The 22442-nt window shown below is 37.2% G+C and overlaps 1 protein-coding gene and 1 pseudogene across 1 annotated transcript in view; one reads left to right on the plus strand and one right to left on the minus strand.

The window, feature by feature from the left end:
• The window catches only part of NR6A1 (nuclear receptor subfamily 6 group A member 1), a 182618-nt gene that overhangs the window by 7959 nt on the left and 152217 nt on the right, over positions 1-22442 (plus strand). The window lies entirely within an intron of this gene.
• Positions 5004-5086, minus strand: LOC129079710 (uncharacterized; annotated as a pseudogene).

Raw genomic sequence — 22442 nt, forward strand, 5'->3', positions numbered from 1 at the left:
TTTGGAAATCTTGTACCTGTCACTTTGAGCTTGACAGTTTCCCAATACTTAAAGCCTTTACTGATGAGACTGATGGTGATTTTAACAAATGGGATTTTTTTTGATATTGTATAGTTAAATGTCAGCATTTTGAAGACCATCTTATTTCAGTGAAGGAATATTCCAAATCTCTGGGTATATGATGTTACAAAATCTTGCATGAGTAAAAAATCTGTTCAAGATGTTACATAGAGCAGTGGATTTTAATGTAAAAGAGTACACAAAGTTTATTGATATGGTTTTAGATTTCACATTGAACTAACCTTTAAGAAATCAGCACTTACTGAGTTTTGGTGTATTATCAAAGAAAAACATCTACAATTACTTTAATAAGCACATACTTCCTTTTCCAAATACAAATCTGTGTAAGGCCAGATTTTCTGCCTCTATACTTCAACAAAAACAATATATGAGTATATCACAACATACTGAATGCATATAGGATAATCTAGCTACCAGAATTAAGCCAGATACTAGAGATTGGCAGCAATATAAACAGTGCCACTCTTTTCACTAATTTTTTTTGTTGGAAAATATAGTTACTTTTCTTTAAAAACATTATTTGTATTAATATGTAATGGATTAATACCACTCAGACTAAAATGTGTGAGAAAAACCTCTGTTCTAAATGAATCAACTTAAAATGTAAGAAAATGGTGCCTTCACTAGATACTATTATTAGTACTACTTTGGGTTTTTCTTTCATTTCTTTCCCCACCCCGCTCTGTAAAGGAGCTATAGAGGGGGGAAAAATGGGAAATGAGTTCATACTGTTTCAGGTTTTTTTTTTGTTTTTTGGTTTTTTGCTTGAGACTAAATGAAATGTATCATAGTTCACCCTCACTGAATTCTCTGATAAGGCTTTGTTACCTGCTACATGAAACCTGTTGCTTAACTGTTAATTATCTTGTGGCAGAAATTTTCCAATAGAACCTGTTTCCTCACAAAGGGTAGATTTGTAATTATGGAAATCTGACAACACAAAAATACTTTCTTACTATTGAGTCATTGCTATAAAAATAATGAAATATTTATGAGATAAAAATTCTACTTTGCTTTTCAAAACTTCCATCAAGAATAGTTTACTTGTTTGCTTTCAGGAGACATGTTTTTCTTTGAGTCTTCCAAAGCTGTGATTGTCATTTTGTAGATTGGTTTGCCATTTACCCTGGTTTTCACTGAGGGAGGTGGTAATAAAGTTCATATAGGAGAAGCATCTCCTCTTCCGGCTTAAGAATATCCTTTCCTAGTGTGAGTAACATTTTAGTGTAAGTCAGCTACTGTGCTGATAAACAGCTAGTGATTTATTTCTCAGGACAGTTGCCAGGTAGAACTCTTTCCTATAGTGAAATTGCTGGCAGAAGAAATGTCCCTTAACGATGTGAATAATGAAAAGGAGTTACTGGATCAGAATTTAAGATGAAGCTTGGTGGGTGATGAAAGATCAGTGAGATATTTGGGCTTCCTTCCTGAGAGCTCTGTAATTATCTTGATGTTCTTGGAGTGTCACATAATGTACCTTTTAAAGCATTTTTGTGTTCTGTGGGAGTTGCAATTTAGTCATAAGAAGAAACAATCCTTTCCTTTTTCATTTTAATACTTGGATTTTATTTTAGATTTCAAATGAAATCTTTGAATGCATTCTTCATCAATTGAGTTAAATCGCTTAAATTACTAAACTTAATAATTGAGGCACATTTTTTTTTCTTCCATATTCTAGCTATACTGTTGAAATCTAACCTGTCAGGAAACTTCCTTTCTAGCCTTACAACCCTTCCTCTAAAATGCCTTTTTAGCAGGATAATAAACCACCTGGGGGAAACCCCCCACTGATACCTATTTAGAGGGCTTTGTTTTTTGGAAGTGGCAGTAGTAGTCTCAGCCAGGGAGGAAGGATTTTTGTTAGGTGGTGTGAGAGGGAAAGAGCAGGGACTCTTGAGTGTGGCAGAACAAAGATCACAGCTATGTGACTTTGTCACTTGACTTCTCTGAACTTTAGTGTGCTCATTTAATAATAGCAACTAACATTTATATAGTGCTTGTTATATAATATTCTAAGCACCTTATGTATATTGACTCATGTTATCCTCATAAACCTATGAAGTAGGTGTTTTATTGTCATCTCCATTTTACAGACGTGAAAACTGAAGACCACAGAAGTTAAGCCCCAGATTTCACAGCAATAGCATTAATAATTTGTTTACTAGATTTAACACTCCCCCCTACAAGGTTTCTGAAATTTACTTTAGGGTTACTAGGATTAGTGACAAAGTCTGTAAAGTGCGAAGCACAGTGTCTGCCCCAAAGCAAGCACTTGTTAATCCAGGCCATTTACAGTTGTTTTGGAGGCCAAGAAATCAGCCGCCTGTAGATTAGAGTCTGAAAGATCCACTCTTAAAGTTGCAAGTGACTTTTCTTTTACATTGGCTTTAATAAGCCAACCAGAAAACAAGTGACTGAAAAACAGTTTTGCAGAATCAGGGACAATCCTTGGTGAATCTAAGAGGTGCTAAGGAAGAAAGGGGTTTTGTCTCCTCAAGGCAGGGATACCATACCTTGTATGTGTATCCTCAGCACTAAGCACAAGGATTTGGTGTTTCATGAATGTTGAATGAATGAAAGGAATCTGAATCCTTTGCTGGTAGTCAGAGGAAGTCTACGAAATACTATAAGGGAAGAGAATGTATTTTACAGTTACTTGAGGCAACTGGGGCCAGTATATAAGTCAAAAGAGTGTCAAAGCTAAATCCAAGGTTTTATGGGTCTTCCTGGAATCAGGATGTAGTTTCTCTTCAGAAAAGTGGCTCGCCTTGTAACTAAAGGGATTAGATACATCAGGTACATACAAATGTGCTTGACTGCATTGGGAAATGCAGTTTAGGAAAAGATGGCCGTTGTCTCTTGTACGCCGCGCCCCCCCCCCCCCCCCCCCCGCCACACAAAAGCTGGCTATATGAAAGAGAGGACAAGCAATCTAGGAAAGTTGATGTGGCCCTTTGAAAATGGAAATATAAGAGCCTGTTGTCCAAAGCTTGTAAAATATAGAAAGTGATTTCCTGACAGAGTGAGAAAGATGTGGCAGTGTGGGTGAATAGATTATGGTAGCAATGTAGTTTGAGCAGGAAGAGATTTGTGAGAGGTGGTCAGCCACATTATTTGAAGAGGTATGAGGTCCAGGAAATAGCTGATGAGCCTGGGTTTTGCCCAGGTTCTGATTCTAGCTCTGTTAACAAAGTCACATCTCTGTGGGCCCACCTATAAAATAAAGGAGCTAAATTAGATAATTCTTGAAGGGATTTTTCAGCTTGATGGAATGAATTGGGTAAAACAGGAAATTGCGATTTAGGAAAGCCCTGCCTAAAGCACATAACTGTGGTGCTAACAGCCAGATTATTCGCGATGATTTTGATTTCGGATCCTCTTCATTCATCCCTCCAGGAACATGTACATTGTTACCCTGTTTTGATTTTAGAACTCCTGGCTCCTTTAAAGTGTGTAGAATCATGTACTTTACATGTAAATTCCATTCTCCAGGTTCACATTATAGGAATGCAGCTAAAGTTCCAGCGTTTTGATGACTGATCAATGTAAATTTGAAATTAGATGTAGTTTTTAATTTTTTTAATTTAAGTGGGAAGATAACTTTCTTTCCACTTATAACCCCTATATGGCACACTTTCTCTTTCTTAAGTAGTTTTATTCAGTGAATCAAACCCGTAGTTAATTTTAGAGTTTTTCCTCATCCCTTGTGAAAGGATTTTTATCGGTGAAAATCATTCAACATTGAGAAGAGTTCTATCCTCTTCAGATTAAATGCCCTACATTTGGGAATGTGGATTCATTAAGGAAAATTGCAAAACCTCCTTAAATGCTGTTGGTCTGTAAAAAGGGAACCCAGCAGGAAAGGAGCGGCAGTGCTTGGGGGAGGGGTGAGGAGGGGGGGCAACAAGGGAGCTGCAGTTGAAATATTCATCAATCATTTTACTGGCACCAGGAAACCAATCAGCCTTTTAGAGGAGAGAACTTAATCAATCACCTAATGTGGGAAATTACAATTGCTTTCTACAAAAAAATATTTCCTTACGTGCTGACAGATCAAATCTGAAAGACAGTTGGGGTGGCTGGAATTCTGATGGCAAGCAGTTACTGGAACTAGTACTGTGATGAAGAAATGCATTTAACTTTTGAAGATAAAATTTCCTGTCTGTTTTGAGCCTTTTCAAAATATTTCAAAGTAAGTTTGATTTTCATACAGTGTGCCCATTAATAAAAAACACTTACTGAGCATTTATGGCTAATACAAAATATGTGAAGCACTGTACATTTATTCTCCAAAGCTAGTTTTCATGAGCATAGATGGGGCTCCAGGCTCGAGAATACCCACTGCTTCCACTGCCTTGTTTATAAAGCAACTGAGTAAAGGACACAGCCAGGGAAATCAGGTTTGAAGTGCTTGCATATAAATAAAAGTGGGAGGGATCTAGCTGTATCTTGTATTTAAATTTTAAATGGTGTGATCTCTCAGCTCTGTGCTTGAATTGCCTGTGGCCCTTAGATCCTAAGGTGTGAACTGCTTAGAGAATCTAATGTTTTTAAAATTAGAAATACTTGGTCACTGTAGAAAATACAGAAAATTAAGGGAAAATTACTTATAATCTTGCCTCCAAGCAACTTCCATTAAAGTTTTCTTATGTTTTCTTCTGGACTTCAAATCCTAGGTTTTTTGCTTGTTGTGATTATATGTATCATTATGTTTTACACTTATAGTTTAAAGTTTTTTTCTTACGTTAGGAACTTACTCAACATGGTATTATTTAAAATTTTTAATAGCTATATGACAGTCCATGTTTATTATTGTTGGACATTGAGATAGTTTTTAGTTTCTTCCTGATACAACAGCAGTGTCCAGACCATCTTGTGCTTTCTTTTATTTTGGAGGGATAGATTTTTATTTTTTTCTCTTATGTTTTTCTTACTGTTTTTCAATTAGCAATAATCACACCTTGGATAAACCTCATTGGCTACGATACTGCCCCTGCACAAAGATGGCAGGATAGATTTTTAGAAGTACTTAAGTACCTTTGCAACAACCAGTTTAATGTACACTAAGATATGTCGTATAGTAAAATCTAGGGTTGTCAGCAGTACATTTTTTTAAATAAATGCCTGGTACTTGAGATAGAATTGAGGCACTGTGGTAGGCTGTTTGCTCTATTCTCATTTTATTGTAGAGATATAGTCATTCTCAATGTCTTTTGTCCTCTGAATCTTTTAGAGTTCTGGTGCCAGGCCCCACACCCCCACCCCAGTATCTCCAGCCTGGTCAGAGTAGTGCTTAGAGTCTCTTCTGTGGCTGCCTTCTCTCTATTACAGTTTATGGGGGAATGGGTGACAAAGACACTCACGCCTTCTGTGGTTGCCTCTAAAAATCTCAGGAGGATGGAGAGAGAGAGAGAGAGAGAGAGAGAGCCCCCCCCCCAAGTCCTGAGGAGAGGTGTATTAGTGTCTTTCACACAACATATCATCCCCTCAAAGTCCTGATGGAGAGTGTGTGTCTTGTGTGTGTATGTGTCTGTGTCACACAACTATATCATCTCCCTCAAAGTCCTGATGGATAGTGTGTGTGTGTATGTGTCTGTGTCACACAACTATATCATCTCCCTCAAAGTCCTGATGGATAGTATGTGTGTGTGTGTCTGTGTGTGTTATATGTCTGTGTCACACAACTGTATCATCTCCCTCAAAGTCCTGAAACTTACAACTGAATTTGATTAGAAATTAAGTGCATGAAGAGTGAAGTTAGACTTACTCCTTTAGAAATCTGAAGAATCTTCATGGCTTCCTCAGTGACTTCTGTGCTGACCCTGCACAGGGTGTGATAGTGAAGAGACCTAAATAAATCTTAGGTTAATTTGAAAGGCATTCACAGTTTTTATCAAGAGTGGTTTCAGAATGGAAACTAGCTATCTACAAATTTTGAATTAATAAATTATATTTGTTGAAATTAAAACGAAAGAGTCTTCTAGTAATTTTTAAAGTTTATGTTGATTGAGAGTAAACATGAATGAAGATCCTTTGCTCTGCTTTTTTGTGCTCGCCGCTGGTGGTCAGAGAAGTTGCAATTTGCCAAGACACAGTTTTTATAATGCTTTTTAATAAGAAAGTGAATAAGCCAGCTGCTCTTTCCCTCAGTTATACCAATTGCAAACCTCCTCAAATCCTTGTTAGTAATTAAAAGCCTTGAAATGACCTTGAGTCTAACTGAACTACAAAAGCTGTCTTGAGTTAAATTTATAGCTTTTGTTGATTTCAAAAGAGGTTAGGTAGAATCACATTCTGTTTGCTAAAACATTAAGGGTAGCCTTGGGTGTACATTGAAGATCAGAAATAATTAAAGAGGCACTATTAAGTGCAAAAGAGACACCTGAAATGGACTTTAAAAAATTAAATTTGTCATCTCTTCGTTGAGCATTTAAAATACGTACTTGGAAAGGTTTAAGGTAGGGTGGCATTTCTATCGTGTCAGTTCACAATATTTAGATTTGCTGGGAAGATTGCTTTCCCCATCTTAACATCAAAGAGATTTTTGAAAACAATGAGAAATCACAACAAATGTTTTAATGCTTTTTTAAAAGTACCAGTTTAGTTGGTTCTTAAAATATTTTACAGGAATGACAAGTTTGATAGTAAATGTTTCTGATTATACTCAGTATAAAAGTAAAATATTTATTTAAAAATAGTTTTATGTATGGACTGTGTCATAATATCAATGGAATAGAGTTTTTCTGCTTATCATAAAGGGTGGAATGTATTTTCAGTTGGTTAGAGAGCCTTGAGATACTACTATTTAATTGATAGAAGGAAACTTAATTGTTGCTGTAAGAAAAGTCAGGTTTTATGTGCCAGTGGGTGAGATTGGATATGTCTCCTAGTATCATTACAAACGTGATGAATCCCTGAAGAGTCCAGCAGTAAGGCAAATAGTTTGAGCAGGCACTAATATCTTATATGGATCTTATAGATTTTAGAATTATTTTTGTTTTTACATTTAATGAGACTAGCCCAGACTTTGATCGAAATAATTGATTAGAAAATTGTAGGCTTGTGTATGTGCGCATGTACGTATGTGTGTATGTGTATGTGAAACCAACATAATGAAAGGAAGAAGTTGTAATATGCAGCCAGAATTGCCAGTTTGGGATCTGTAAATACAGTAATCGGGTTTATCAAATCATTTTAGTTTTGCAAAATTTGATCTGAAATCATATGTGTAATAAGGTTGTCCAGGCTAAATAAAATACTATCTGTAAAATTTTGACTTTTGTCCTGACTGGTGTGGCTCAGTTGGTTGGGTGTTGTCCCGAAAAGCAGAAGGTTGCTGGTTTGATTCCTGGTCAGGGCACAAGCCTAGGTTGTGGGGTGCGGCGTGTAGGAGAGGCAACCAATAGATGCTTCTCTCTCACACCCATGTTTCTCTCACTCTTTCTCCCTCCCTTTCCTTCTCTATATAAATAAATTAATTAATTTTGACTTTTTCCTGAAATTATCCTTGGTCTGGCAACAGTTCCATCCAACCTCTGAATAGCAGATACTCTACCACAGAGTCAGTGGTTACTATATTGTGCCAGACAAAACTGCATGGGTGGAGGTGGCAATTAAAAATTATTCTGGTAAATTGTTACTATGTAGTGATAACTAGGTGCGTTAGTGGACGAGCTTTAGAGTTAGACCACGTTTTAAATCCTTCCTCTCCTCCTCTCATGATTTTTGGTGGTGGGGCGGGGAGGATGGTGGCGGTGAAAGGGCATAGAATCCCCACGTCGAGATTCCTGGAGAATGAAATGAGGCTAAGTGTGAAGAACCCAGGATGTAGCTGTGTTACATTTTAGGGATGTTATTTTACATTTTAGGGAAGTTATTTAACATTTCTTAATTTTCTTATCTGTGAATGAGGTTAATACCACCTTGTTCATAGGTAAACAAATCAGTTTACCAAACCCAAGTCATTGAAACTAGCTTGTCAAGTGTTCAGTTTACCCAATATCCAGTTCAACAAAAATCAGTTTGCTGAATCTGAACTTAGAGAATTTGTCGTCATTCTCTATCTCCTTCACTGCTATCCTGCCATTTCCCCCCTTTCCTTTCTCCTCCTTTTCCTGTACCCCATCTCTTCCCTATCACCTGCAGCTCAGACCGAGCTGTATCTTTATGCAAGGAGAGCGCCTCTCTCTGCCCTGGCTCTTCCATCTGCAACAGCAAAGAACTGGGGTAGAGACAAATGAAACATTCTTGAGAATGCTGCTATCCTGTCAGTCTTAATTTGGCAGGAATCTTTAAAAGTTAGTTAAACTGCCCCCATCAAATTATTGTGAACTCTCTGAATAGTTAAAATTTTGGTGAATTTAGAGAATTGGTGGTTTGAAGATTTGGCCATTTGGTGGATTGACTTGGAATTACCTCACAGTTATGTTTGGAGAAATTAGGCAGTATATAAAATAAAGTGCCTGTTGTCTCACAGTGGTTGGACTTACTAAGGTACTCAGTTCCTTTTTCCTTAGCACTTCTACTCAGGGAACTGGGAACTGTCCACCCCCAGCCTCCCAGGATTTTCTTACCTGTGGGTTCTAGTTGGGCAACAGCAAGTGATGAAATGATCAAGGTTGGTTTATGGACCATCCGTTACAGCATTGTCAAATTTGCCCATGTGAAATACTTTCTTTTATCTTGGACATGGGTTTTATAAAATGGCCGTGCCTTTCTTGTTACCCTTTGGGGTCTGATTTCTCAGTGATTAAGATATGTATCACTTTTCTGAAGCACTTTATTTCCAGTTGCTTGTAACTAGAATTATGGGCTTTAGGAGAGTAAAGTGCAGCTTTATCAGAGTTAAAAAAGCAAGGCCAGGTCCCTGGAGGTTCTTGGTGGGAAGTATCACAACCAGAACAAATGCTCCTGTCTGTAACACACAGGAAGCCTGGCTTCCCCACCCCCCACCTCTCTTGAGGTCTCTAAAAGGGCTTTCTGGTTATATCCTTAAAAAGGGAAGGAACAAATGGCCGGCGAGTGCTCAGTGTGTTTCAGGCACTGTACTAATGTAATCCTTTCCACAACTTTCATATGTGGTGATATTCCCATGTTACACATGAGTTAACTGAGGCTTAGAGTTGAAAATAATGTACTACTCTTCAACTAAACCAGTGTTTTTCAAACTTTAGTCTTTCCTGTATCACCATGATGATTTTTGTCATTTCCTAATATTTATTTAACATTTTAAATAGTGGGTAGTTAGGTAATAGTTTGCATCCTAAAATTTATTTTAAAGGGAAAACTTGTCATTATACTAATGAAAAAATATTTGCCATAAATAGAAGGTAACAGTAAAAATAAACTTAATAAAAATGATATTGTGTTAAGTTCTAGCTAAGATATTGTCTGCCTGCATCTCTAATCAGGCATTTTTTTAGGAAGGGTGATTAATGAACATTAGAGAGGTAATAGACAAACTAGCATAAAACAGGAGATTTTTCTTCTGATGTAATTAGAAGGATTGAAAGAGAATTGAAAACTTAATGACTTTGGAAGGTAAAATGCTTTCCCTTTTTGCACTATGGAAATGCTTTCCCTTTGCACTACTTAAAATCTTCCAGTGGTCTCCTCACTTTAGGAAACACTGACATGGGTGATGGTGTGCTCATTTTCCACTTGAGGGAATTTGTTCAGAGTTGAATCATTACTTTCACAGACCTTACTGTTTAGGCTACCCTTCTCCCTTTTTCTTCCCTCATTCCTTCCTTTTCATTATTCCTTTTGCCTTCCTCTTTCCTCATCTTTCCTGTTTTTTCACCCCCATCCTCTAGGAGAATTCAGCTGATCCCAGGTAGAAAAGGAGATTTTTAGATGCATTTTTCTTATCTCTGCCCCCCCCCCCCCCCCCCCATTTAACTATGGTGAGATAGGATTTCATCTTAAAGAACTCAGGTCTTTCTCCAAACATGGAATTTATTGTTGCTTACTAAATTCTAGAAGTTGGGTGTAAAACATACAGTAATTTTGTAGGTGTGTGTTTGCCCACATAAAGTATTTATTGACATACCTTTAAATACACTATAAACCGTTCTTTGATTTCTAATTAGAAAAATTTTTAAAAATTTATTTTTAGAGAGAGGGGAAGGGATGGAGAAAGATAGAGAAACACCACTGTGTGGTTGCCTGTCACACACCCCCAACTTGGGGACCTGGCCTGCAACCCAGGCATGTGCCCTGACTGGGAATCGAGCTGGCAACTCTTTGGTTTACAGGCTGGCACTCAGTCCACTGAGCCACAACAGCCAGGGCTGATTTCTAATTAGGTAATGTAAAAGCAAGTTTGAAGAAGTATATTGCCAGCAGTTTTTGAAAAAGTGCAGTAAAAGGCAATTTCTTTGATTTTATTGTCTTATGTAGTTTTGTAATTTACATTTACAATAATTATAAATTTAATATTATATTGCACTATGACCCAGTGGAGATAATAGTCTAGATTATAGTTTGAATTTTTAAAAGTCTATTATTTAAAAATATTATGTACATTTTAATTTGATTTTTAATCTTTAAAACTTTCTGAATAGGAAGAAACAATTTCTACTGTCATTTTTTTCTTAATTTGATTTTGTATTGTGTCAGTTGCTTTTTAAAAATATATAAGGAGGAATTTTGTAGTACTCTTGTTTAACAGGTTTGTTCCACTAGCTTTTACACCAGAAAAAGATTTTGTTCTGAATTATTTTAAGTCATACCTAGTCTTCATAGAAACATTTTTCACTTGGAAAGAAAGTATGAGGAATTTTCTTAGAAATCAGTTATGATAATGTGCAGATCTAAAGATGGAAGAGTTCTTATTCAGGGAGTTCACTTTCTGAGTTGATTTTCATATATCTGTTTTATTGTACTTTGTCTATACTAGGCATATCTTTCAATATTTACCATGGACTTTTTAAAATATATTTTTTAAATGTTTATTTATTTTTGGAGAGGGGGCAAGAGAGGGAGAGAGAAAGACTGGTTGTCTCTTGCACGCACCCCCACTGGGGACCGAACTTGCAACTCAGGCATGTTTCCTGACTGGGGAGTCCAACTTGGGTGACCTTTTGCTTTTTGGGATGATGTCCAACCGAGCCACACTGGTCAGGACTACCATGATTCTTGATAAAGCATCTTGTGAAACATATTTTTAATTGGTTTCTAATCCCAGGGGCCAGACTGATGTAGTATATGGAGCGCTAAACTTGGATTAATTCATATCTTAATACAATTTTTCTAATACTTGGCATAAACCAAAATATATAATTCACTGCTCTATGACAATGTGAACCTCATGTTTTAACCCAGAGCTTAGCCAAGGATAAGATTTATCAGCATGCCTTGGCATGAAATGTACCAGTAGAGACTACAAACTAAGAGTTTTAGGTTTTATTACAAATTCATATGTGCTCTATCTATAATTTTACCACTTAAATTGTAAGTCACAAACAAAAAATTTCTTTCTTGCTTTGAGCATACATCACAATATTTATGTTCTTCCTGTTTTTGTCTCAAATTGATTTCTTAGCTGATTGTGATTTAGCAACTCTGTTCATATGCAAATTAGCCTAATTAATACTTGGTCAGTGACCATTGTCTTCTGAAAATTTTGTAGTTAAGGATTTGCCTTTTCTTTTTTCTTAAAGTGAAATTTATTGTGTGCTGACTCTGTGTTTATTATATGCAGCAGTCTTATAAGGCGAGTTACATTATTACCACCATTTTGCAGATGAGAGAATTGAGTGACTTGGCCCAGTTAAATGGGAGAGACAGTATTCAAATCCAGGTCTGTCTGAATTCTAGGGCTCATACTCTTGGAATCTCAGCACCAGCTTCTGGTAGAGGAGGATCCCAAGGGTCATTTGTACCTTAAGGAGTCTAGTATTTAGAAGACATCACTTTAATGGCAGGTGCAAAATAATACCAAACTTCAGAGTAATGTCTCCTCCATTTTTAGGCATGGGAAGTGGTCTGCTCTTTGAAAGTTACTTGTTTAAAATTTGTAACTTTTTTCTTAACTTGCCATGATTTTTTTTCTTTTTTCCCCAAGATGTGTTGGAAAAGAACAAAGCCCAAAAGCCAATCAGTGGTGTTGGAGAAGGATGATATTGTGGGGTTTAGGACAGATCCTTGCCAACTGGAAGGCAGTGCTGGCCCTGGGCATGTGATACAGAGGCTGATATCTGTGGAATGGGGGGAAATTTTAATACTTAATGCCTTTTAGGAAACAAAAATAGCATTAGGCTACTTAAATACTGTTGATATTTGATAAGATTAATTTAACAAGATTAAAAGTGAACTACATTAACTATTTCAATAAAAACATGAAAACTGTAATATGGTAGGGACTATAAGTAACCAGTGTGTCTCAGCTTGAATTTGCAAGTCGGCTTGTATTTCAGTCAGCCTTGTTTACCTTCAAAGTGTGTGCTCTTCTCATTTGACATTGTTAGCCAGTATTTGCCTCTAAAAATTATGGTCATTTTGACTTACTCAGAAATGTGAGGTGCATTCAGAGAGAGGATTGCTAAAGTCAGTCCAGAGCAGCTGTATACCAAAGGAGAGAAAAAAAATGGGACAATTGTAGTAGCATAATCAATAAAATATACTTTAACAACAAAACAAAACAGCTGTATACCAAATAGAGGTCTCTGACTTTGGAAACACGACACTCTCCGTATTTCATTTAGTTTCATTTAGTATTTTCTTTCATCTTCAGTATTAAAATGGCTGCACAGAAATTCACCAGTTTTGGTTAAGTTTTTTTTTTAATGTATACTAATGCGACAGCTGTCACAATACAAAATTGTTTCAAATGAAGTTAAAGGCAGCTAAGTGCTAGCTACTAAGAACCATCCTATGGAAAAATTTGTAATAGGTATCAAAGACTATAAGGAAGCATGTATGACACAAGTAGAGTATAATTTTAGTGGGGCAGGATAAACTAGTGTCTGTAGTTCTTCAACATGCCCTGATCATTTATTTTATTGGTCCAGTGATCTGAGATCTGAATGGTTGACCCAGAGGTCAATTTTCACATGAATGCTGTAGCCTCATCAAGAAGCCAATTCCCTGTAATAGCACTGAGTGATGACTTAATAAAAGCTCCTATTCTCTATGTTTGTGCAGAGTGGAATAACTTCTCTAGAGCTGCTGCAAAGTGGTCTGTATTTTGAAATCAAGAAGTCTGTTTCCTAAGTAAACTTACATTTGTGGTTTGGAGGGTGAAGATCAGAGTGACTTTGCCAACTATGATAATAATGGCTAACCTTTATTGAATATTTACTGTGTGCTGTACTCTCTTGAGTGCTTTAAATTTTTAGAATTTCATTTAATCCTCTCAATTGCCTTGTAACGTGTAAGTACGGTTGCTGTTCCCATTTTTAGATCAGGAAAATGCCAAAGCCTTAGGACCATGATTAGGGTTTAAGTCACAGAGAGATTCTGCAGATGTTACTCCCTTTACACAATTTTTCCCTCCTGTAAAATGAGAGCTAGGGTGGGATGAAAGAGATTTGGGATGATTTATAAGGTTTTTTTCTAGTTTAAAAAAAAGGGAAAAGAATCTTGGCAACCTCTTAAGGGTTCCTCAAGTGTTAACATTATGATTTGCCCCCTTAGAACACACAACTGCCAACTCTAGATAAACTCATAGACTTCAGAGCTGAAAGGAATACTAAGAAAATGGGCCAGACTTTCTCCTTTTATTGAAGAGAAAATAGAGCACAATGGATCATTTAGCATTGCACAAATGGCTTATTACTTATTAGTATAGTGGTCCCTTGATATCCATGGGAGATTGGTTCCAGGATCCCCCTTAGATACTAATATTTGCATATAACCTATGTTTGTGTACAGGGTATGCCTACCTATCACTTTATTTGCGTGGAGTCAGTGTAGTGCTTGGTGGGAGTTTTTTTTTTTTTTTTTTTTAATATTTTTGGTCTTTGGTTGGTTGAATCCGTGGATTCAATACTTGGAGATAAGGAGGTTTGACTGTACCAGAGCAAAGCTTTGTTCAGATACATGCCTCCTTTGTATGTCGTTTTATTGATCTTTCAATATTAGGAAATTGCTTTAAAACCAAAGTTGTCATAGACATTCTTATTTCTGTATAAAGAATTAGAGTTTGGAAATAGGAATTTAGGTATTATCCTTTGCAAGCTTCAGGAGATATCAGGGAAATAAAGATTGCAAAAAATAGCTCTTCATATATTGAATTTGTTTATTTCTGTAATTAAGGCTGTGAATGTCATGCTAAAGAACTGAAGATGAGCTAACAGAGGGTTTTTGAGCAGATTAGGAAATCTAAATTTCAGGAAGTGAGAGAAGAAAGGTAGCAGGGAGAACAGTTCGAATGATCTAAGCTTTGCGGGTGGTGGGGCTCAAACTGGGTCTGTTGAGATTGGAGAGAGGATGAAAATGCCTTGGTGAGTGATAAGATTGATTGGGGTGAGGATTTAGGGGAGAATGGTAGAAGTGGGAGCCTAGGAGGAGACCCTGGAAATCTCTGGTTTAGAGGATGAGAGTTGGTGGTACTTGGAACCTGACTTGGGAACATAGGAGAAGCAGGTTTCAAACAGAAAATAATAAGTTCAATTTGATACGTTGAATTTGGTGGAGGTTATGTAGGATACACACAATATATCTTGACTATAGGCCTTTGGATAGATGGGTTGTGGTTTGGGAGAACAGTCTCATCTGGAATTGAAAATCTGGGGATCACCAGCTGGGAAGTATAGGTGAAAACATGAGGGTGGATAAAACTATTTCATCCTAGGATGGAGGGTTGTGTGTGCTGGGATAGGCCCTTTTGCCGCCTTTATTTCATTTAGGAAAGAACACGTCAGATAGGACCTGTATAATCTTCATTTTTTAGGTTATGACTGCATCTGGGGGAAATATTTGCCAACTGTGGCAATATTTATATATCAAAAGATATACGTGGCTTACTGAGTAGTAGTATTGACTATCCGTATTTACAGTCTCCTTTTCCTTCCTGACCAGCCTGATTCAAGTGTCACTAGTCATCAAGTCTTTTCCAGTTCCCGCTAGGAAGAAATAAGTGCTGTTTGGCAGGTGTTGCTAATTCCTCTGTTAGGTCATTTACTTCATAATTCCTGTATCCAGAAAGTTTTCTGTTTTCCTTTTAGGCTGTGAGGATCTAGGGGACGCCAGATTTGTTCCATCTTTGTATTCCTTTTGTAATCTACCACAGTGCATGCCCTATACATTGAAAATGCTAGATAAATATTTGTTGAACTTCATTTTAGGATGAAGGAAAGTTTAACATTTAAGAAGAGGCAGGATTTTATTCCACTTTTAATCTTTAAAAAAAGTAAAAAAAATTTTAGAGAGGGAGAGAGAAACATTTTTTTTCTTGTTCCCTTATTTATGTATTCATTGGTTGATTCTTGTGCATGTCCTGACCAGGGATCAAACTCATAACCTTGGCCTATGGGGACACTCCAGCCAACTGAGCTACCTGGCCAGGGCTCACCTTAATCTTGTTTGAGGAGTGTCCTTTGTATTTAGTGCTAGAAACATACTGGTTAAACATGGTGGTGGTTGCTCTCCTATCTTGACTTCAAGTTTGAATAGTTTTTAGAAATTTCTTGTGGGTTTTTTTCATAGATTGATTTAACTAGCTTTATTTCAAGTTTCAAAGATCCTGGGTGAAAGGTTAAACATGTTGTATCTCTTTGTTGCCACACAATAGATTTCTGAAGCTGGGACATGAGAGATAGTACTGAGCTTTAGCATCAATGACTGACTACTTTGTCAGAAAGATTAGTGCCCAGAATTGTGACTCTAAAAAGTAGTTCAAAATACATGTAGAGAATTAGAATGTCTGGTAGTTTTCTTCCTCTTCATTTGAAGTGGTTGATTTTAGAGTGTTAAGCCAAATCATTTTGTTCTTAAGATTTTTTTTAAATGTGCATTTTTCTATGTATAAAAACAATATTTTTAATCAGAAAAGTAGAATGGGGAAAAAATTCAGCCATAATGCTCACACTTAGTATAATCACTGGGAAAAAAATAGGCCAAAATGTGCCTTTTCCTGTATACGTGTGTTGGAATACAGCTGAACTCATTCTGAGAGTACAATTTTATATCATGTTTTTTAATATAGTATTTGTCCATTATAAACTCTTGATAAACACTGACAGTGTTTGTGAAATACTCTATTGAATAGGGTACCATAATTTCACTGATTATTCTCCTGTGGTTGAATTTTTAGGTGGCTTCCTATTTTGGACTATTTATTTTAGACTCTTTTCTTCAGATAAATTTCCAGAATTAATCCAAAGGAACAGATATTTGCAAGGCCCTTCATGCATCCATGTTCTTCTATTTTTATATGGGGGCTTTCAAAGAGAATATGGAAAAGGTACATTCTGCTGCATGTGGGCACCTCTTTGGTTGCATCTGATCCTTACTAATGGATTTCCTGAACAGAGGTGGCTTCTACTGTTGAATCAAAGTATCTGTTGGATGGTATGGGGCACTCTCTGAAATGACCTCAAAAGCTCTCTGACTCTATGTTCAAATGAACTTCTTCATCTCTAAGACTCTTCTTCATTAGTCTTTGAAATGAAAATGAGTAAAAAAATCTTCACTTTCCTTACTCCTGCTGGGAGCAACTTACAATTTTTCAAAAGAAACTAGTTCTTCCCTAATTATTTTGTTCATTCATTGAAGGTTTTATACTTTGGTTTGATCTGATTGGTGAAATTACTTTAGCTGCTTCTGACATGGACATCGTGATTATTCAGGAGGAAATTCACCTCATCTGAGATGTGGTATTCTTGGACTCTGAGGTTTTGCTTTTGGGAGAATGTCAGGGTTTGTTTTTTGAAATAACTTTAAATTCTTACGTAACTGGCTGTTGCAAAGCATGAAACGTGCAAAGGTGGGATTTCATTAGCCAAACCGTTCTGGATATAAGTAACCTTGTTTTGACTTCTGTGGTTCTTTCCATGTAACAATACAAATCTCTTAAATCTGTAAGATGGAGGTAATAGTAGCTACCTTCAGTAAGATTCATGTAAAGCATCAAGCCAATGCCTGTCATATAGTAAAGATTTAATAAATGGCAACTGACAGATTCTTTTATGCATTTTCTTGTATGTGTGCATTTTGAAATTTTTTTAACCTCCAGGCTGAATGAAGAATTATGAACAATCCTATTTGTTACACCAGAGAACCAGAAATTGTAAATGAAAAATGTCAGAGGCTCATCAGTACATGCAGTTTTCTGAGAAATGCTTGTACTATATTTCCATAGAAACACTAATGACCTCTGACTCATCAAACTGAATTGCCTTCCTAAACTGTTTTCACCCTCTGATTGTGTAGTCACAGCCTTGAAGCTGTGTACTGTTTTCATTTTTAAAAAAATTTCTTAAAACTGAAATGTCGTAATCTTGGACTGGCTTTTCTGCCTTCAGTCTGGTTTCAAGGCTGTAATTACAAAGCTAGAAGCCTGAAAAACTGTACAAAAGGTGATGTAGGTTGATCAGATGGAAGTTATTAATGTTTCCATAGAAATGTAGATGCTTCTTGTAAGCGGCATTTAAGCTGAGCAAATACATGGGCACAATAGGTTATATAATTGAGAATCCTTGGCTTCCCCCACTCCTCTTATTTGCCCCTAAGATTTCACATCAAGAAAATAACATTACAAAAAAGGGCATTGTTTTTATTGCACTTTGAAAAATGTGACCTTGACATTTGTAGGTGGAGAAAGGGAAATATGACTTGAAGCTGTGCCAATGAGCTTTTGCCGTATGGACTTGTGGTGCTATGTCCCTGCATTGAAAAGCATTTTCTCTTATTCCTAAAATACGTTTTTCAGGTTGCCTGTGAGAAACAAAAGCTAATGGCCCAAGTGGCACCCCATTCATTGGATGGAAAGGAAAGAGGCAGATGTGAATTTAATGCTTAGCCAACCCAAAGAAAAGTGTTTCTAAATATGCTTGGTTCTGGGACTAGTTTGCATGGTGTAAACCTGGCTGTAAGGCAGGCCATGGTCTGGCCAGCTAATGTTTGTTACTCAAAAAATCCCAAACAAAAATCCCCCGCATTCCTTCTCAGCCTCCATCCAATCCATTCATTGTACCAAGAGGAGCCTAGAAGGTGGAGTTGGGGGAGGGCCCTGAAAAATGGGAAGAGTTCCTAGAATTTAAGGAGCTGTAGGTGGGCCATGTTTATGTTGGCTACCTCTACCTCTACAAAGCTCTCCCTTGCTGCCCCCCCCCCCTTTTTAGCTCTTTGTGCTTTTAGTTTACTGGTTGTAATTTTAGAGTCCCTATATTGAAGTATTGAGTTGAACTAGTGTTTGCAAACTTCCTAGGTGTATACATTTATTTCCGTTCCTCAGTGAGTGACTCTGTTGCATGTAGCTAGTGGTTACCATATTGGACAGAGAACATTTCCATGGTAGGAATTTCTATTGAATGTCACTTTTCGAGACTTCAAAGGCAGAGAAAAATGAACTGTTACTTCCTCTTAGAACTTGATATTTTGTCAAGAAAATCATTGTGGTGGCATTGTGGTTTAGTACCATTGCTTTTAGGAGAAAGAAGTAGTTCCTCAACATTTACTGAGCAATTTTTCCTGGGATCCTGGGACATGTTTCAGCCCTGGGACTGGGGATACAGTTTAGGCTGAGACTAGATCTGACTGAAAGAAGGATACAGAGTTTCATTGGGGACCTAATCATTATGAGGGGAGAAAAAGCAGATGGGAAACTGATACAAATGACTAGAGCTGGTTGGTCCATGAAGGACCAGCAAATGACTGTTGTATATCAGTACAAATCTTGGGTAAAGATTTTTAGCTTTTTGTTAAGGAATATGGAAAACAACTTTCTCTAGAACCTGAATTCACAGCCGGTGGCCCTAATCATACTGTGTTATGTGGGTAGCACACTGACTTGTGGGAGCACGGAGTAGGGGTACCTAACTAACCAGAGCAGTTTCAGAATCCTTTTAGACCCTTCTTGACTTCCTTCTGGAACTTCTGCTTCATTTCACATCTCACATTTAAAATAACAGTATAGGAAACTTGAATTACAGTTGACTAGGTAAAATAATGTTATGTCACCTATTCAATTAAAACATTTTAATTTCAAACTTGCAGATCCGGTTTGTTTTCCTTGGATTTTGAAACCAGTTTTTTCTTTTTTCTTTTCAAAGATTCCTGAAAAGACCATAGCTTCAGTTACTGCATTTGTATTGCCTAACTTTGACTCAGGTATGCGTGTGGAAGAGGGAGGCGGAGGGGTTAGAGACCCCTGTCTTGAATCTTGATATCAGAATAGTGAATGAGAGTGGGCTTAGGTAGAGAAAATAGTATGTGCAAATGAATGGTGGCTAAAAGAGTATGTTGAATTCAGGGCGCTAAACTGTACAGGCGTACCTCAGAAATACTGCAGATTTGGTTCCAGAGCACCATAATAAAGGGAATTGTGCAATAAAATCAGTTTTTTTGCAAAAAAATAATCTTTTTGCTGGTCTGTGTGTATGTGAGGGGCACATCTTGCCTTCAATTTCTAAAAAAAGGCAACCTCTCTGAAGTTCAGTAAAGGGAAGTACGATAAAACGAGGTATGCCTGTAGTTCAGTATGGATGGAGTATACTCTGTATGGTCAGATGGGGTGAGAAGTGAGAAATAAAGTTGAAGTGGCAGATCATGAAGGATATATATAAATATATATCTTCCCTAATTATTTTGTTTATAATTATATACATACATATATATATATGTATGTATTATATATAATTTCTGTTTGGGGGGGGCCCTAGCCAGGTATCTCAGTTGGTTAGAGTGTTGTCCTGATATGCCAAGGTTGCGGGTTTGACCCATCAACCAACAAATGCCTAAATGGTGGAACAACAAATTGGGGTGGGGTGGGGTGTGTGTGTGTGTATGTATCTCCTCTCCCCGCAAAGTCAGTAAATTAAAAAAAAAACACAAAACATTTTCTGTTTGGGAAAGATATGATGTTTGATTCCCTTTTAAGGATCTCACCTTAATTTTGCTTGTGGGCTACAGAGGCTTCATGATAGACTGAGTGACTGTCAAGAGTCCTGACCAAGAGCCAGGTCTCTATTGGACAGTGCTGCCTTCCTTCTGTCAGATTAAATTAAGGCATTCCTAGAGTAACATTTAACTTGCTTTTGTAAAAGACACAGTATAGATTACAGTTAGGTGGTGTGTCAGGCTTGAATTTGTTTACTGGCATTACTCATAAATCTTATTCACATTTGGCCAAAAAAAAAAAAAAAGACACTCAAAGTTTAAGATCTCATTGTGGTAAATACTTACTTTTATATAGTCACAATAGTAAATAAAAATATAAGTAACTTTAAAAAAAAGATTTTATTTATTCATTTTTGGGGGGAAGGGAGGGAGAAAGAGAGGAAGAAAAACATTGATGTGTGAGAAGAACATTGGTTCCTGCCTCTCACATGACTCCAGCAAGAGACCTGACTTGCAGTTTAGGCATGTTCCTTGACCAGGAGTCAACTGGGGGACCTTTTGGTTTGCAGGATGACCAACCCACTGAGCCACACCAGTCAGGGCAAGATGAGTAACCTTTTAACCTGTCTCTGTAGCTAATTACAGATTGAGGAGTCACTGATCGTTTTCTTTTTGCCAAATACTTATTGGAGAAAAGCATATCAACTGGATCTCTGAATTAAAGAAATTTCCTAGACTTAGAGCCATTTATTGATCACTTGCCTTAAAGTACATGATTTATGTATATCCTCCCAACTCTCACAACAGTTGAACAAGATTGTTATTTTTTTCCCCATTTCAGGAAAAAGGCACAGGGTAGTTAATTAAACAAAAATAGTGGCAAATCTGGGATTTGAATCCAACTCTTAACTCATACCGATGCCCTGCCTTCTAAGTTAAAATGTACTTAAATTAATTTGCACTAGATTTCAGATTGCTTATGAGCATGCTGACTTGGTGATATATCATCTTAGGAACCAATCTGTGTTTCTTGCCTATCCCATTTTAAAGCTATGTAGGTCACCAACCAAAGACCCTGGATCTCTCAGAACATTTCCTGGTCTATTTAATGTGTTGCACTCTATGAGGCAGATGGTTTTGGGGGTATGTTTGTGTATTTATGGGGCTTAGGAGTCTGCTTTTTACTACTGAACAACTCTGATATTCTTTGCGTGTTGAATAGAATTAAACACACATTGGGGTACTTCTAGCAGTGATTTGGATTCTTTTAGTTACGAGTCATTTTGCTAGCTAGATCTCTTTGCTGAGAATCTGGGTGAAACTTAGAGAATGGTAGCCAGACCTAGCCATTCTACGAACTTGTTTATCATCAGAGGGTAGGAAAGGCATCGTTCTCCGTATCTCCTCAGGCCTCCTGTGTTAGGGTTGATCTGTAAAACGAGAGACAACATTATTAGCCAGTGGTCTCAGGGCTGGGCAGAGGGATTTTAGACATACTGAATTCCATAATCGGTACTCTTTGTGACCATGAAAGGAATTTGTTTTAAGGCAAATATAAAGAATTCTTCTTTCCTCAGGAGGTAGCATAGATCTGGAATCATGACATCAAGCAATTTCAGGCTCAACATGTAAAAAAGGTTCAAGAATCAGAGCAGGTAACTAAAGTGACATTAGTGATGTTCCTTCCCAGGTCTCTGAGGATGATGTCATGAATAGGTCAATAGTTAGCCTTTTGTAATCTGCCCTTTGCTCCCACAAATCCAGCACTGGATTGGATGGACCCTAAGGATTAGTTAGTAGTGGTTCACATGTGTTGAGCTCTGACTTTGTCAAGTACTGTGCAAAGCCTTAACATACACTATCTCATTTAACAGACCTGTGAGGTAGATGCTGTTATTAATCCTTGTTTATAGTAAGATTAGGGTCCATCCTGCTTGGGGCATGTGGACTAAGAGTGTAAAAGGGATAGGCCTCCAAAGAAAAATCAGGATGCCATTAACAGAAGAATGGGGGACTGGTTGCTAGGCAGATAATAGAGGGCCACTTTACCTATTCATAGGATTTTCTTTGTTTTTTTTAGTCACCCTCTCATTGTGTTTTATCTAGTTACTCTGAGTTCAGAATGTTGTTTGTTTTCAGAAAATGCATTAGGCATTGTCTTTCCTTGAGACTTCTAGTACAGCCCTTTCATTTAATGTCTAGAATCTCAGCTCCAGAATAGGGTATTACTTACTTTATTTTATTTATTTTTTTTTACAGGATTTTATTTCTTTATTTTTAGGGAGAGAGGAAGGAAGGGAGAAAGAAAGGGAGAGAAACATCAATGTGTGGTTGCTGCTCATACGCTCCCCTACTGG

This window comes from Pteronotus mesoamericanus, unplaced genomic scaffold, assembly GCF_021234165.1.
Source record: "Pteronotus mesoamericanus isolate MK-2021 breed Mesoamerican mustached bat unplaced genomic scaffold, CSHL_Meso_final contig_78, whole genome shotgun sequence".
Taxonomy (NCBI): domain Eukaryota; kingdom Metazoa; phylum Chordata; class Mammalia; order Chiroptera; family Mormoopidae; genus Pteronotus; species Pteronotus mesoamericanus.